This window comes from Lissotriton vulgaris, chromosome 2_1, assembly GCF_964263255.1.
Source record: "Lissotriton vulgaris chromosome 2_1, aLisVul1.2, whole genome shotgun sequence".
NCBI classification, from domain to species: domain Eukaryota; kingdom Metazoa; phylum Chordata; class Amphibia; order Caudata; family Salamandridae; genus Lissotriton; species Lissotriton vulgaris.
The window spans coordinates 1,105,077,866-1,105,092,178 of NC_141687.1; the positions used below are offsets into that span (position 1 = coordinate 1,105,077,866).

Genomic DNA, 14,313 nt, shown 5'->3' on the forward strand with positions numbered 1-14,313 from the left:
CAATCTGCTGGCGTCCGACTCTATCACCAAATCAAAGGCCGACCAGAAAATAGCCCGACCGTTCCAGACCGACATGTGGTCGATCCACCCCTGAAGTTTGGTCCTGGCCTCCTCTGATAACGAGATGATCTATGAATAGGTCAGACCCCTCCGAGGATGCTGAGCATTCAATCTCTGAAGAGCCCTGTAATGCAACATGCCGTGAAATATGGCTTGGATGGACGAGGAGAGTTATCCGACTATTCTGGCGAGCGTGCGCAGCTAAATCTTGTCCCTCCGTAGAACCTGTGATAGCTCCTTCCATATCTTGTTCACCTTTGGTTCTGGTAAACTCCAGGACGCCGAGACCGAGTTTATGAGAAAACCCAGAAAGACCATCTGCTGTGCTGGAAGTAGTTCCGACTTCTGAGCGTTGATTACAAAACCCAGGTCTTGGAGTAACGCAATAGTCATGGTCACGTTGCGGATGAGATGTAACAGAGACTGATCCAAAATCAGGATATCATCCAGGTAAATAATAATTCTCACTCCCCTTTGACGGAAGATCTCCACCACTGGGCGCAACAGCTTCGTGAAGCACCATGGGGCAAATGAAAGGCGAAGGGCAGTGCACGAAATTCGAAAATCTGCCCCTTCCAAGCAAACTGGAGAAATCGCCTGTAAGGGGGAAAAATGGGAACCGTCACGTATGCATCCTTCAGGTCAATTCGTATCATCCAATTCCCTGGAAGGAGGATATCCCGAAGAAGAGTGTGTATTTCCCCTTTATTTTGAAGTGGCGGTAAACCAGCCACTCGTTGAACTCTCTTACATTGATAACCGGCCTGAAGCCTTTGTCTTTTTTCTCTACTAGGAAGAGGTTGCTGAGAAAACCATTTGGGTGAAGTACTGACCTGCAAACAGCTCCCTTCCGTAGAAGATCGGAAATCTCAGTCTCCATCAAACTCTCCTCCTCTGCTGAGAAATGTAAGAGTCTTGGGCACACCGATTGAACGGGGGTGCCGTAAAACTCTATGTGAAAGCCCCTTACTGTCTTCAATACCCAAGGGTCTGAAGTTATCCTTCCCAAATTGTGAGTAAAGAGAGAACCCCCCCCCCCCAGATCTTGAGGGGAAGAAAGGGTAATCCTTACCAGAGGGACATCCAGGGGCGTTCCCGCCTCCTCTGTTGTTCAGACCTTTCCCTCTTCCGGAACCTTTACTGGGGTAGAAGGTTCCCTGGCGCCCGTCGTTCCAGCCATTGTTCCTTCATTGCTGACCTCTATTGGAGGGCTTGCTGCTGAGAGCGGCCAGAGGAGCGACCCCTGCCTCTTCCGGCCCCGGCGAAAACACGTCCCTGAAAAATCGATTTTATAGAGGCCTGAGCCTTGTCTAGGGCCGAAAAAAGTGGTGACAAATTTGTTCAACTCTTTGACGAACGGTTCACCATAAAGTTTACCCTGAGCCACGGGTCCCGCTTCAGAAGTATCCCCCAATTTTTATAAGAAGGGATCTCTTCCTTTCTGCGTCAAGGGCACAATTTGCGTTGCCGAGAAGGCATATTACTCGCTGTGCCCAACCCGCGATTATGTCCGTAGACAAATGGTTTCAAGATTCTTTTGATCGCTCCGCCAGTTGAATGATCTGAGTCAAGGGCCCCACTACTTCAAGGAATTTATCCTGAAAATTTCTCCAGGATCTATCTATACCTTTTTTAGGGTCTCACATATATTTTGCGAAAAAAGTACAAGGTTTGTCAACAATCTCTGGAGTGTGCGCCACCTTCCCTTTGAGTGAAGGCCGGCAACATTCGCCCATCATCCTAGTTCTAACCTCCCTCTCCAGAGGCTGGCAAATCTTAGACGTCACATAGTCCGCCACTTTGGCATTAGGGAACCACTCGGACAACCTAGGATGGTAGATCTGCGTGGCTTCAACCATGTCGGAATGTCCCCCGTCCCCATCCTGGGACTCAGAGGACCGAGAACCCGGGTGCCAGGGATGACCAGAGTCGTTGTCCTCATCGGAGAAAAAATCACTCTCCTATACACCCTCCCCCTTACAGGGAAAGACCGCCATTGGAGGTCAGAATTTGGGGCGACAGCATCACCAGTTTCCCCGGGCTCCTCCTCCTCCTGGCACGGTGCGTGTTTAAGCATTTGTGCACTTTTAAAGAAAGATTCCCTCAGTCTGTCAAACCCTTCCAAGTGCCCCGCGTGATGCTTCATGGCCTTCCTACTCTCCCCCTGGGAGACAGTAGGACCCGCCGCCACCAAACTAGGGTCATTGAACACCCCCGGAATGCTCTTAGCTAACTGATCCACCCTCTACTGCAGGGGGGCCAGCGCCCTAGAGATGGCTTGCGAGAGGGCATGGTCCACTGCTGGAGGGAGACTAAGTGGTGGCCATTCTATTTCTGCCTCCTGTGTGGAGGAGTAAAAATGGTGTTCGGAAGAAGACATATTAATGAGGGTGAGAGCACAAGAATCGCCTATGAAATCCACCAGGCAGCCCCCTCTCCGGTGCACCTTGAAACTGACAAGAAACTAACACAGACACCACCATGTGACGCTGCAATAGCGTGTAATGGGGGCTAGAAATCACCCAAAGCAGAGTCAAGGAGAGGGTTGGTTGAGACGGGGCGGGAAATCAGCTCAGCCCCCGCGTTCCCAATCGTACTTCAAAGCCTGCGTTAGCGCTGTCACCAAGCTAGCACATGCGGCAATGATGTGCCTCACGGGATCCCCTCAGCGTACGTAGATTCGAGGTCCATGAAAAACGGGAAGGAGAGCGCTCGGGCAACAGTCTACTGCGCTAAACAAACCAAGCAAGAACACAAGTTATTGCAATAAGCGCGTCTGAAACCGCTACGCATACACCATAAACACGTCAGATAAGCGAGGAAAAAAAGAATGGCACTTACTCATCTCCAGCTCCCATTAAACTCTGCCCAAGACAAGTCCACTCCCGCTTTCAAAGCATCAAAGAAAAAGGAACAGGACTTAAGGCCTCATCTGCACCAACCCATGCTAAGAAGGGCTCCTCTTCTGTCAAAAGGCATTGTGGCCCATTTCCAAAGGGAGATGTTGTCTGGGTTGTGGAAAGGCTTCCTGTAGTGCATAGGACTACTAGCCTTCGAAGGTGGTACTTGGACACAGTGCTCTAAGGAAATGAGAGAAGGAGTGGGATAATTATCTGCAAATCAAAGGGGATGCCGCAAATATAAACATGATAAGCTCTTGCTAACACTGACAATACGGCAACATGATAACTTTTAAAATATAACTGAGCAAAGCAGGTAATCAAAATTCAATCTTTTCTTATATTTTATCGTTTATATGATTGTATCTAAATGCTGCAAATTGGAAGAAAGTAGAATTTTTGTTGATGGAAAAATACAGTTAGGCCACAATGTTGCATAAAAGATGTGGATTTTTATGTGGATTTTTCACAATTCACATGTAAAATACGTCTTCTTTTAAGCTTACCTTTTACACTTTTAGGGAGCTGTACTGAAACTGCTAATCAGTGCTAAAGTGTTTATACTGTCTCCTCATCATGGTAACTAAGATTGGCATACACCTAATTGGCACATTTAATTTACTTGTACATCCCTATTAAATGGTACTACATGTACCTCAGTGCCTGTAAGTTAAATGCTACTATTGGACCTGCAGCACTCATTGTGCCGCCAAGTGAAGTAGCCTTTATAAAAAATGTCTCTGCCTTGCCACTGCAGCCTGTAGTTCAGTTTTAAACCCCCATTTTGACCTGTCAAAATATACATTTTGCAAAGCCTAAACTTTTTTTTATACTATGTCTACCCTAAGGTAGGCCCTAAAGGCTCATGGAGCAGAGTGCATTGTATTTAAACAGTAGGACATTTGTAGTTAAGTTGACATCTCCTGGCAGTGAAAAACTTCTAAAGTTTCAGGAACTACTCCTACCAGCATGCTGATGGGTGATATCTATAGCCATGCCCACTGAGGGAGGAGAAATTCGAAAAAAAAGAAATTCGAATTAGAAGGTGAAAACAGCATTCATTGTGTGTAGTCCCAAGAAGAAGAGGCGTTGATGGCCTCAAAACGCGTCGGATGAACTTGTTTAATTACAAAGGAGAAAGGCCATGAGAGCTGCATCAAGGCCAAGCAGGCCGGATGGCGAAACAGTGTGGGGTGACTTATTGAAACTCAAGGGCTATTTGCTTAAACACATTACATACACTGCTGTCCTTGGCCGTGTGGAAGAGCACCATTCTCCGCATGCAGACGGAAGCAGAGCATGCGGGGAAGCTGCGCCGAGGCACGGATTCTTGGCTTTGCAGGACACTGTTTATTTGAATGAGAGCTCTATATCCTTATTCTCCTGCCTACTTAAGGTTTTAATGTTGATTAGCCACATGGCTGCTGGGCGTTTTCCCCCCTGTGCTGGAAAATGCCATTTTAGAGGCACCATGACGAGCTCAGCTCGTCATCAGCACACAACACCTTTGGGTGATGACGAGCTGAGCTCGTCATCAGCATCGAAAGGGTTAAATAGTACACGAAGTGATGCACCTACTTAAGGGCTAAAACAAACTTCTTTCACCTTCAGGAACTACACCTACCAGCATGCTGATGGGTGATATCTACAGCCACGCCCACTGAGGGAGGAGAAATTCGAACAAAAAGAAATTCGAATGAGAAAGTGAAGGTGAAAACGGCATTCTTTGTGTGTAGTCCCAAGAAGAAGAGGCGTTGATGGCCTCGAAACGCGTCGGATGAACTTGATTAATTACAAAGGAGAAAGGCCATGAGAGCTGCATCGAGGCCAAGCAGGCCGGATGGCGAAACAGTGTGGGGGGACTTCTTGAAGCTCAAGGGCTCTTTGCTTAAACACATTACATACACTGCTGTCCTTGGCAGTGGGGAAGAGCACCATTCTCCGCATACAGAAGGAAGCAGAGCATGCGGGGAAGCTGCGCCGAGGCACAGATTCTTGGCTTTGCAGGACACCTTTTATTTGAACGGCAGCTCTATATCCTTATTTTCCTGCCTACTTAAGGTTTTAATTTTGATTAAATAGTACACAAAGTTATGCACCTACTTAAGGACTAAAACAAACTTCTTTCACCTTCAGGAACTGCACCTACCAGCATGTTGATGGGTGATATCTACAGCCACGCCCACTGAGGGAGGAGAAATTCGAACAAAAAGAAATTCGAATTAGAAGGTGAAAACGGCATTCTTTGTGTGTAGTCCCAAGAAGAAGAGGCGTTGATGGCCTCGAAACGCGTCGGATGAACTTGATTAATTACAAAGGAGAAAGGCCATGAGAGCTGCATCGAGGTCAAGCAGGCTGGATGGCGAAACAGTGTGGGGTGACTACTTGAAGCTCAAGGGCTATTTGCTTAAACACATTACATACACGGCTGTCCTTGGCCGTGGGGAAGAGCACCATTCTCCGCATGCAGACAGAAGCTGAGCATGTGGGAAAGCTGCGCCGAGGCACAGATTCTTGGCTTTGCAGGACACTGTTTATTTGAACGGCAGCTCCCTATCCTTATTCTCCTGCCTACTTAATTAAGGTTTTAATGTTCATTAAATAGTACACGAAGTTATGCACCTACTTAAGGACTAAAACAAACTTCTTTCACCTTCAGGAACTACACCTACCAGCATGCTGATGGGTGATATCTACAGCCACGCCCACTGAGGGAGAAGAAATTCGAACAAAAAGAAATTCGAATTAGAAGGTGAAAATGGCATTCTTTGTGTGTAGTCCCTAAAAGAAGAGGCGTTGATGGCCTTGAAATGCATCGGATGAACTTGATTAATTACAAAGGAGAAAGGCCATGAGAGCTGCATCGAGGCCAAGCAGATGGCGGATGGCGAAACAGTGTGGGGTGACTTCTTGAAGCTCAAGGGCCATTTGCTTAAATATATATATATATATATATATATATATATATATATATATATATATATATATATATATATATATATATATATATATATATATATATATATATATACATGTATGTATGTTTAAGCAAATAGCCCTTGAGCTATTAGTTCAAGTTCAAATGATCTTTATTCGGGATTTAGTACATCCATAAAAGTACATACAGAATGAAATACATTTAAAACACATTAAAAACATGTATAAAAATTAAAAACAGAATTTTCCAGTTGGGTTTAAGCAGCATATATGGCATAAGGTGCGAAATACATAGTAGAAAGTGCGAAATACATAATAAAGAGAGAAACATTGATCTATTAATATATTTAGTCACAGGATTCAATTTATACACTCCTGAAATGATCGTACATATCCAGACACATATATAATTAAATCTGTAATCAAATTATAACAGAATAATAAAGTGCAGAGTGCGTTAAATAGCACAGTACTGTTGTCCGTTATGCGTGTTCCATACTTGCCCTCGATCTCACACAAACTTTTATAAAACAGCTTACAGTATACATGACTTCATCTGTGAGCAGCATTTGTAGAAATCTCAATGCCAGATTAAAATCCCTTAGGTTGTATTTGCGGAGAATCGGCATTAAATATTGGCGGGTGTACAATTTATAATGGCCACAGAAGAGAAAATAATGCAACAGACTTTGAGAGAAGCGGAGAAGTGTGGCTCAGGGGTTAGAGACGGCAGACCCGGAAGCTGAGATCAGCCCTGGACCAGGGTTCAATTCCCCGCCTCGACGGGGGTTAGGCTCAATAATTTCATGGACTCGATAATTCTCGCTCTGGTGCCTACTCGACTCACGGGTTCACACTCTGCGACTCTGGGCAATAGCTTGCTTAATCTCCACAACGGCCCCTCGCGGCGGGATGCCTGGCTTTCACCTTGTGGATACCCTGCCGGGGTTATCTCACAGGGGAATACCAGGACGGGTTCCCTAAGCAAGCGCATAGATGCCTGCAATGTGGGCAATTTGCGCTATATAAATACATGTACATTTACATTTACATTTACTTTGTTTTCCGCCTTCAGAGCAGGGACAATCCAACTCTTCTAGTTTTTTGTTATAGCCAAGGGGGAAGCTGAGTAAATTGACTATGCTTCCATCCCGGAACCTGAACAAAAGACTCCGATTCCATCTTCCTATTGGGATTGACAGGTATCTGCAAAACTTGTTTAAGTTATCGTTGCCTAGATCAGTAAGGGGCAAATATCTAATAACAACAGGTTTGGTAAATTCAGATCTCATTCGTTCCTCTTTATATGAGTCAAGCAATGCCCGTTTGACACTGTTCTTATGAGCGGGTACAATGGTATTAGGAGAGCTGAACAAAGAACCCTGTCCCACGCTCAGCAGGCTATTCTTGACAGCATTTAGCCAAGGTATGTGATGGGATCTTTCGCATAATAAGCAGTCAGATATTATACTGCGCGTTAAGGATGCCGCTGGATTTGACCATATTTTTATCCAGAAAAGCGCGGGCCTAGACCTGATAATATCAACAATGTATGGCAACCTCAGTTCATTGTGACAAATAAATGTAGGGGCACAAAGAACTCCCCCCAGCACCCTCCTACAAAATCTATTTTCCTCCAACTGGAGAGACGTGCTGTTACAATAACCCCACACTTCTGCTGAATATGTCCCAGTTGGTTGGCATTGGGTTCGATAAATATTGAGCAGGGGGGTAACGACATCAGCCAGTTTTGGTTGTCGGAGAGATAAAATTGAATTGATTGACTTACCAATTTTATTTCTTGCATAGGCAGCATGTGGCTGCCATGAGCCTGTGGTAGAAAATAATAATCCTAAATAAGGGAAAGTGCTAGTGCATTTTAAAATATTGTCGCCTTATTTAATTGAGGTAATATTGTACTTTTAAGGTCCACAGTTCATAATAAAAGATTTTTTAAAATTGGTATTTAAACCTAGGTCGGACATAAAGGCAACAAACCCAGTGATTAAAGTGCGTAAAGCATTCGGGGTGCGCCCCATTAATACTGCGTCATCCGCATAGAGTAGAGTAGTAATGGGGGAATCATTTATAATTGGTACATCCTTAGTGATCTTGCTCAAAGTGCTACTCAACCCGTTAATATATAGAATAAAAAGCAGTGGGGCGAGTACGCAGCCCTGTCTAACTCCTCTGCTAATAAAAACGTCATTGGATAATTCGCCATCATTATTAATTCGTACTCTCGCTTTTAAATCCCTATGTAAATAAGAAAGAAAATACACCAGTGAGTCATCCAAACCATAATCAAGCAAAAGTGACCACAACCTAGAACGATTAACAAAATCAAATGCGGAACTCAGATCCATGAAGCCTAAATAAAGTGGGGATTTTTTAACAATAGTGTATTTGGCCATAATCAAATTCAAATTAAGACATTGTTCTACAGTGCCTACATGGCTTCTAAATCCCAGTTGACTACAATGTAGAACGTTATTATCCTCAGCCCAATTCCTTATCCTTTTAAAGATTACCCTTCCAAGGACCTTTAGCGTGTTATCGATCAGTGAGATCGGACGGTAACAGGCAGGGTCCGACCTGTCACCTTTTTTGAATATCGGTACGATGACACTGTTCGACCAGGATTCGGGAACTGCGCTGACAGTCAAGTTATTAAATAAGTTGCATAATAAAGGGGCCCAAAAATTAATTTCGGATTTAATCTGGTCAATGGAAAGACCATCCGGGCCGGGAGCTTTATTACTGGCGCTATCGATTATAGCATCCTCGACCTCGAGTAATGAGAAGTTCAGTGGTTCAACAGTATTGGATAGAGGGACAGTATCTAGAGAAGTGGCTGATATAGCATACATTTTGGAAAAATGCTCTACCCACGCCTCACCAGTTATATTACAGTTGATTGGTTTGATGTTAGAACCAAAGGATCTTAGGGACTTAACTTCTCTCCAAAAACCTGTCATGTCCTTTAATGTGGCAGTACGCGTGAGAGATTACCAGTGGTTAATCACTAGGGCCTCAGATCTGATGCGTAGCGCAGTTTTATATTTTGATCTTAATTCTCTCACGAGTGGAGCATCCCTTGGATTAATTTTTAAGGCAGCCCTCAAGTCCCTATTGGCCCTAGAGCAGGAAGAGTCAAACCAGCGAGGACCATGATCTATATTATGCCTGGCTGGTTTAGAGGATTCTCTTTTAATAGCCCCACAGAGATTGCCAAAGGCAACAACCACATCGCCGCCAGGCCTCGTGTATGACAGACAGGTCTCTACTGTCTTAGGATGTTTTTTAATTACTCTGGCTAAAATATCTTTATTGTCCACTCCTTTCCATATTAGTCTTAATCTATCAGTAGATAATGCCAAGTTTTGTGCCCCAGTCTCTATTCTCGCTGCAACCTTTGTGATCTGTGGATTATGTAAGTATATTCTAAGCGGATAGTGGTCACTATATGCGGAACAGATGACTTTTGCTTTTAGAAATATATCACTTATTGTTGGGCAGATAAATATGTAATCTATCGTGGAGGCACATCCCTGATCTATATATGTAGGTGTTATTATATTATTTGCACTAGAACCTGCAATTTCCATTACATTTACTAGGTCACGGGAGGCTAGATGGTTTTTCAGCTCCTCACCGTTTTTGCATAGTGGGCTATTGCGATACATATGGGCATTAAAATCCCCTCCAATGCAGATGCCATCAAAGGGCCCATACTTCTGCCCCTCCATAATTTCATCAATAAAATTAAACAATAACATAAAATTGTCATTGGGACGGGTAACGAAATCATTATTATAAAAATTAATTATACATAGTTTCATCCTGTTAGTGTACTTCATAGCCATAAAACAATTACCCGGTGTAGGGATCGGTTTGGTTTGCACCCCGGGTTTTATTTTGGACCAGATAGATAGACCCCCACTGGGGCGACCCATGGGTGAGGGAGAAGCCTTTAAGTTGTAGCAACAAAAACCCTCCATTGTGGGTGTAGTTGTGCACCAAGTCTCTTGTAGCATCAATATGTCACAGTTATTATTAACCCAGTCTGACCATTCTTTAATTTTCAGTTTGGAGTTAAGACCCGCTATGCTCCAACTAACAAGAGATAGTTCGGAATCCTGGAGCAACAGTCTATGGTTGGGTGATATTTGTCTCGCAGCAGTCCGTGGCAAAGGTTGTGGGACTTCCTGGGATTCAGAAATTGGTGCCAGAGGTAATTCAACTGGGTTAGTCAAAGGTGGTCAGTCTTGCATATCCAAATCCGACAAAGGTGCAAATCTATTAAACATCTTGAATGGAAATGGAGCCGGCTGGAATTGCATAGGGGGTGGCTGAAAATGCATTGGTGGTGGTTGAAAATGCATTGGTGGTGGTTGAAATTGCATAAAGGGTGGCCGAGATTGCATTGAAGGTTGTCTGTAGAAATAGCTCAAAGGTAACATGGTTGCAACAGTAGAGATGGCAGAACAGTTGCTATTTCTGTTGAGAAGGTTTCTTACAGTACTAGGGTTCTTAAAATTGAGAACTATGCAATCGCCTTCCTTATCTTTGAGTAAGGGCCCAACCCACGATACCCTGCGAGCCGATAGAATCTCTCTTGAGATATCGTATCCAACACCTTTGTGCTTAGTCAGCCAGTCTATGCATTTGTTTCGCAGTTGCACCCATGATTCCCCCTGGTCCTCCCTCAACGGTGGTACTCCTGCAAGAACCAGGACAAAAGGACAGGCATCCGGTGGCAAATGTAAGGCAGGCCCTTGATGTTTAAAAGGCTTGCTTGTCCCTGGTTGCCCAATACCCTTATTGTTAGCAGTAGTTGATCTTGTTGCTGTTGTAGGTTGGGCAGGACCGTTATTGTGATTGGAAGCATTGTTGTTGGTAATAACGGGGAGGGGTAGTTTTTCTAGGTGCAGGTGTGGGGGTCGGTTTGGTAGGTAAATTGGATTTTGTCGGATTCTTCCCTCCATTGACGGATCGGGGTTGAATTGTGGGTGGTGCAATAGGCGGGGGTAATGTTCCAAGGTTACTCATGCCCCCACCCGATAAGGTGGAAGCTTCCTGTTTCTTTAGTGACAGAGTGTTGCTTACAGATTCCAGTTCTTTTAAGAGACGGTCGGCTCTGATTTGGTCCAAGATTGCAGACCCCTTTCTTTTTGTTTCTCCATTTTTGACCAGGTTATCTAATCTATCAAGTCTTTTAAAAACGTTATTAAACTGGTTGATCATTTGCTTCTCTAGTCAGTTAAAAATAGTGTCAACTATAGTTTCTATAAGGTTCCCATTTTGTTTCGAGAGATTATAGTTATCTCCCATTAGTGTTGTTTGGGTCCATATAGTATTAGAGGTTGTTAGTTGGTGGTTGTTTCCTTTTGTTGGCACTTTGCTTGGTGATGCCTCTTTTGCGTTTTTCCCCTCCCTGTTTATTACTAGTTTCCATGGTTCCCGAGGTAATGGCACCATCCTGGGAGGCTATTGTAATAGTGGAAACAGTTTCAGTTAACAGGGATACGGGGGGTGTTGATATCAGTACCGGTTTTGTAATGACAACAACTGGTGATAGTGGAATGCCAGGGCTATTTGACAGTGATATCGGCTGTGTAATATTGTTAGTACAACTCATGGACATTCTCCTTTCAGTATCAGCTATTTCGTTTGATACCAAGGTAAGTGCGTTTTCAAGTAGGGACTCGAATGTAGGGGGGGGAAAGGGAAATCATCCTGTGTAACAACTGTGTCAGCAGGCTCCATGCTAGTAGAAGAAAGTAGACTCACCACGGACAAGATGGCAATGTTAGAGGGGTGGCCCGCCCGACCACTGCTGACCACTGACGGCCACAGACGGCCCGCCCTCTGCCCGGGCTCCGCCCGGCGCCGTCTGCGCGCGTCCGCGACGTGGAGGAAGCTTCGTGATTTTATGCACCTCCTGGTGCGCGGGACAGGAAGTGGTGGTGTTCAGCCGCTAGGGACGCTGGGAACCGTAGTTCCTCCCCTCGGGTGCCGAGATGGTGAATGGCGCCGTCAGCGGGAGTTCACAGCGGTGTCAGCAGCCCAGCGCCCGGCAGCAGTCTCCAAAGGTGGGTGGGTTCCTGCCTTGCACTCGACAGGTTTCTCCAACAGTCCCCGCTCCACCGAGGGAGCTCCGTGATTTTATGCACCTCCTGGTGCGCGGGACAGGAAGTGGTGGTGTTCAGCCGCTAGGGACGCTGGGAACCGTAGTTCCTCCCCTCGGGTGCCGAGATGGTGAATGGCGCCGTCAGCGGGAGTTCACAGCGGTGTCAGCAGCCCAGCGCCCGGCAGCAGTCTCCAAAGGTGGGTGGGTTCCTGCCTTGCACTCGACAGGTTTCTCCAACAGTCCCCGCTCCACCGAGTGTGCTCCGTGATTTTATGCACCTCCTGGTGCGCGGGACAGGAAGTGGTGGTGTTCAGCCGCTAGGGACGCTGGGAACCGTAGTTCCTCCCCTCGGGTGCCGAGATGGTGAATGGCGCCATCAGCGGGAGTTCACAGCGGTGTCAGCAGCCCAGCGCCCGGCAGCAGTCTCCAAAGGTGGGTGGGTTCCTGCCTTGCACTCGACAGGTTTCTCCAACAGTCCCCCTTGAGCTATTATATATATATATCTACATATATTCTTAAAAGGGCCATTAATAAAACAAATGAAAGATCTAGAGAATTACTGCTTACCGATAAAGATGAGAAACCTACAAATGACAATTCTGCCCCGAGGTTGATTACCGCCTTTGGTAAACAATAAAGGAAGGTGCGGGCAATTGTTAAACGTCACTGGCCAATTGTGTTAACAGATGGGGTGTCGTCCACTCGATTACCATCGCAACCCACTGTCACGTACAGGAAGGGCATATCTATGCGCACACAGATTGAAAAAGCATGCCCAGAGTTGGCAGTCGCCAAAACTTGGCTACAGCCTAAGAATGGTTTTACTAAATGCTCTACTTGTAGAGCTTGTAAATTTGGGCAGAACACAACACACTATTTGTCACCATTAAGCCCAAATGAAATCGCCATTCAGGGCAATTTTACATGCAGGACTGAGTATGCTCTATACATCCTGACATGCACCTGCGGTTTGAGGTATGTGGGTAGTACTAAGCTGCAGGTGCATGTCAGGATCTTGCAGCATCTACGTGCTATAGTGAACAGCGACTCCTCATATCCAGTAGCTCGCCACTTCAAGCAAATACACAATAATGACTTAAATTGCTTGAGTTACTTTGTGGTAGCAGCTATCCCTAAAAAGCGTCGGGGAGGAGATCGTGAAAAATCCCTGAAACAACTGGAGACTAAATTAATTCTAGAGCTTGACATTAAGTTTCCGCATGGCCTTAATAATAACGAAGACCTGCACAATTATCTTTAAAATGGCGCTCAAATACCTCTAGTGAGGTTTCCTTACCTTTTTGAGAAATGTAGGGTTTTATTTTCATCAGTTCCTCTGTATATAAATAATCAGATCAGCAGCGACTTATGGTCAGTGTGATGCATTCAGGTATGGATTTTATTCAGTCCTTGATGTATACCATGTCCCTGGACTTTATTTCTTTGCCCAAACATTTTAAAAACAATGAGGGAAGAGTTAGGTAGAACACTTTTTAGTATCAGCACTTTATGAATATTGCGTATTTGCACATTTAAATACATTTTAAATATGGGTCTTATCTCTGGTAAATTCAGAGTAAGAGGTGTATTGTGGTGAGGTCCTTGTTGTAGATGTGAATGTAAGTGCATTTAAGCAGTGATGGTAAATCAGGTATGAAAGACCCTTTTTTCTGTATTGATATATCTACAAATAGATCTGGGCATGTGAAGAAGGGCGAGTGGTACCCGAAACACATCAGGAGGAAAAACAACAAAAAATAAATTACTTGCCTGAAGTTTGTGGTTCGTGGTTCCTTTGGTGTTCAAAGCAGCGTGCACAACGTTGGTGAGCAGACTGAGGTTCCATTTGGATTTGCGTATATATATATATATATATATATACATATATACACACACATATATATATACGCGGTGAAAGAACTAGAGACTCTTTGTTATTACCTAAACCCCTTGAGAGTGATACAACCTCAAATTCTAGCAGACTTATAACAACCTATAGCCAACAGCACCGCAAAATCAAATCCATTGTAAATAAACATTGGGCAGTCCTCAAAACAGATGCAGTGTCACGCGATTTAACTCCCGACAAGCCCACCATTACATTTAGGCGCGTGTGTAGTATGCGCAGCAAATTATCACGATCCAGCCCAGAACTACCTAGAATGGATCAGTGGTTCGGGAGAAAGGGCTTTCACAAATGTTCCTCCTGTCGAGCATGCAAGTTTGGACAAAATACCACTCACTATCGCACTCCGTTTACTGATACTGATTTCTGTATCCAAG

The 14,313-nt window shown here is 44.8% G+C and overlaps 1 pseudogene; it reads right to left on the reverse strand.

Moving 5' to 3' along the window:
* Window positions 1–261: 261 nt before the first annotated feature.
* Window positions 262–14,313, reverse strand: part of LOC147731677 (uncharacterized) — a 94,504-nt pseudogene continuing 80,452 nt past the window's right edge.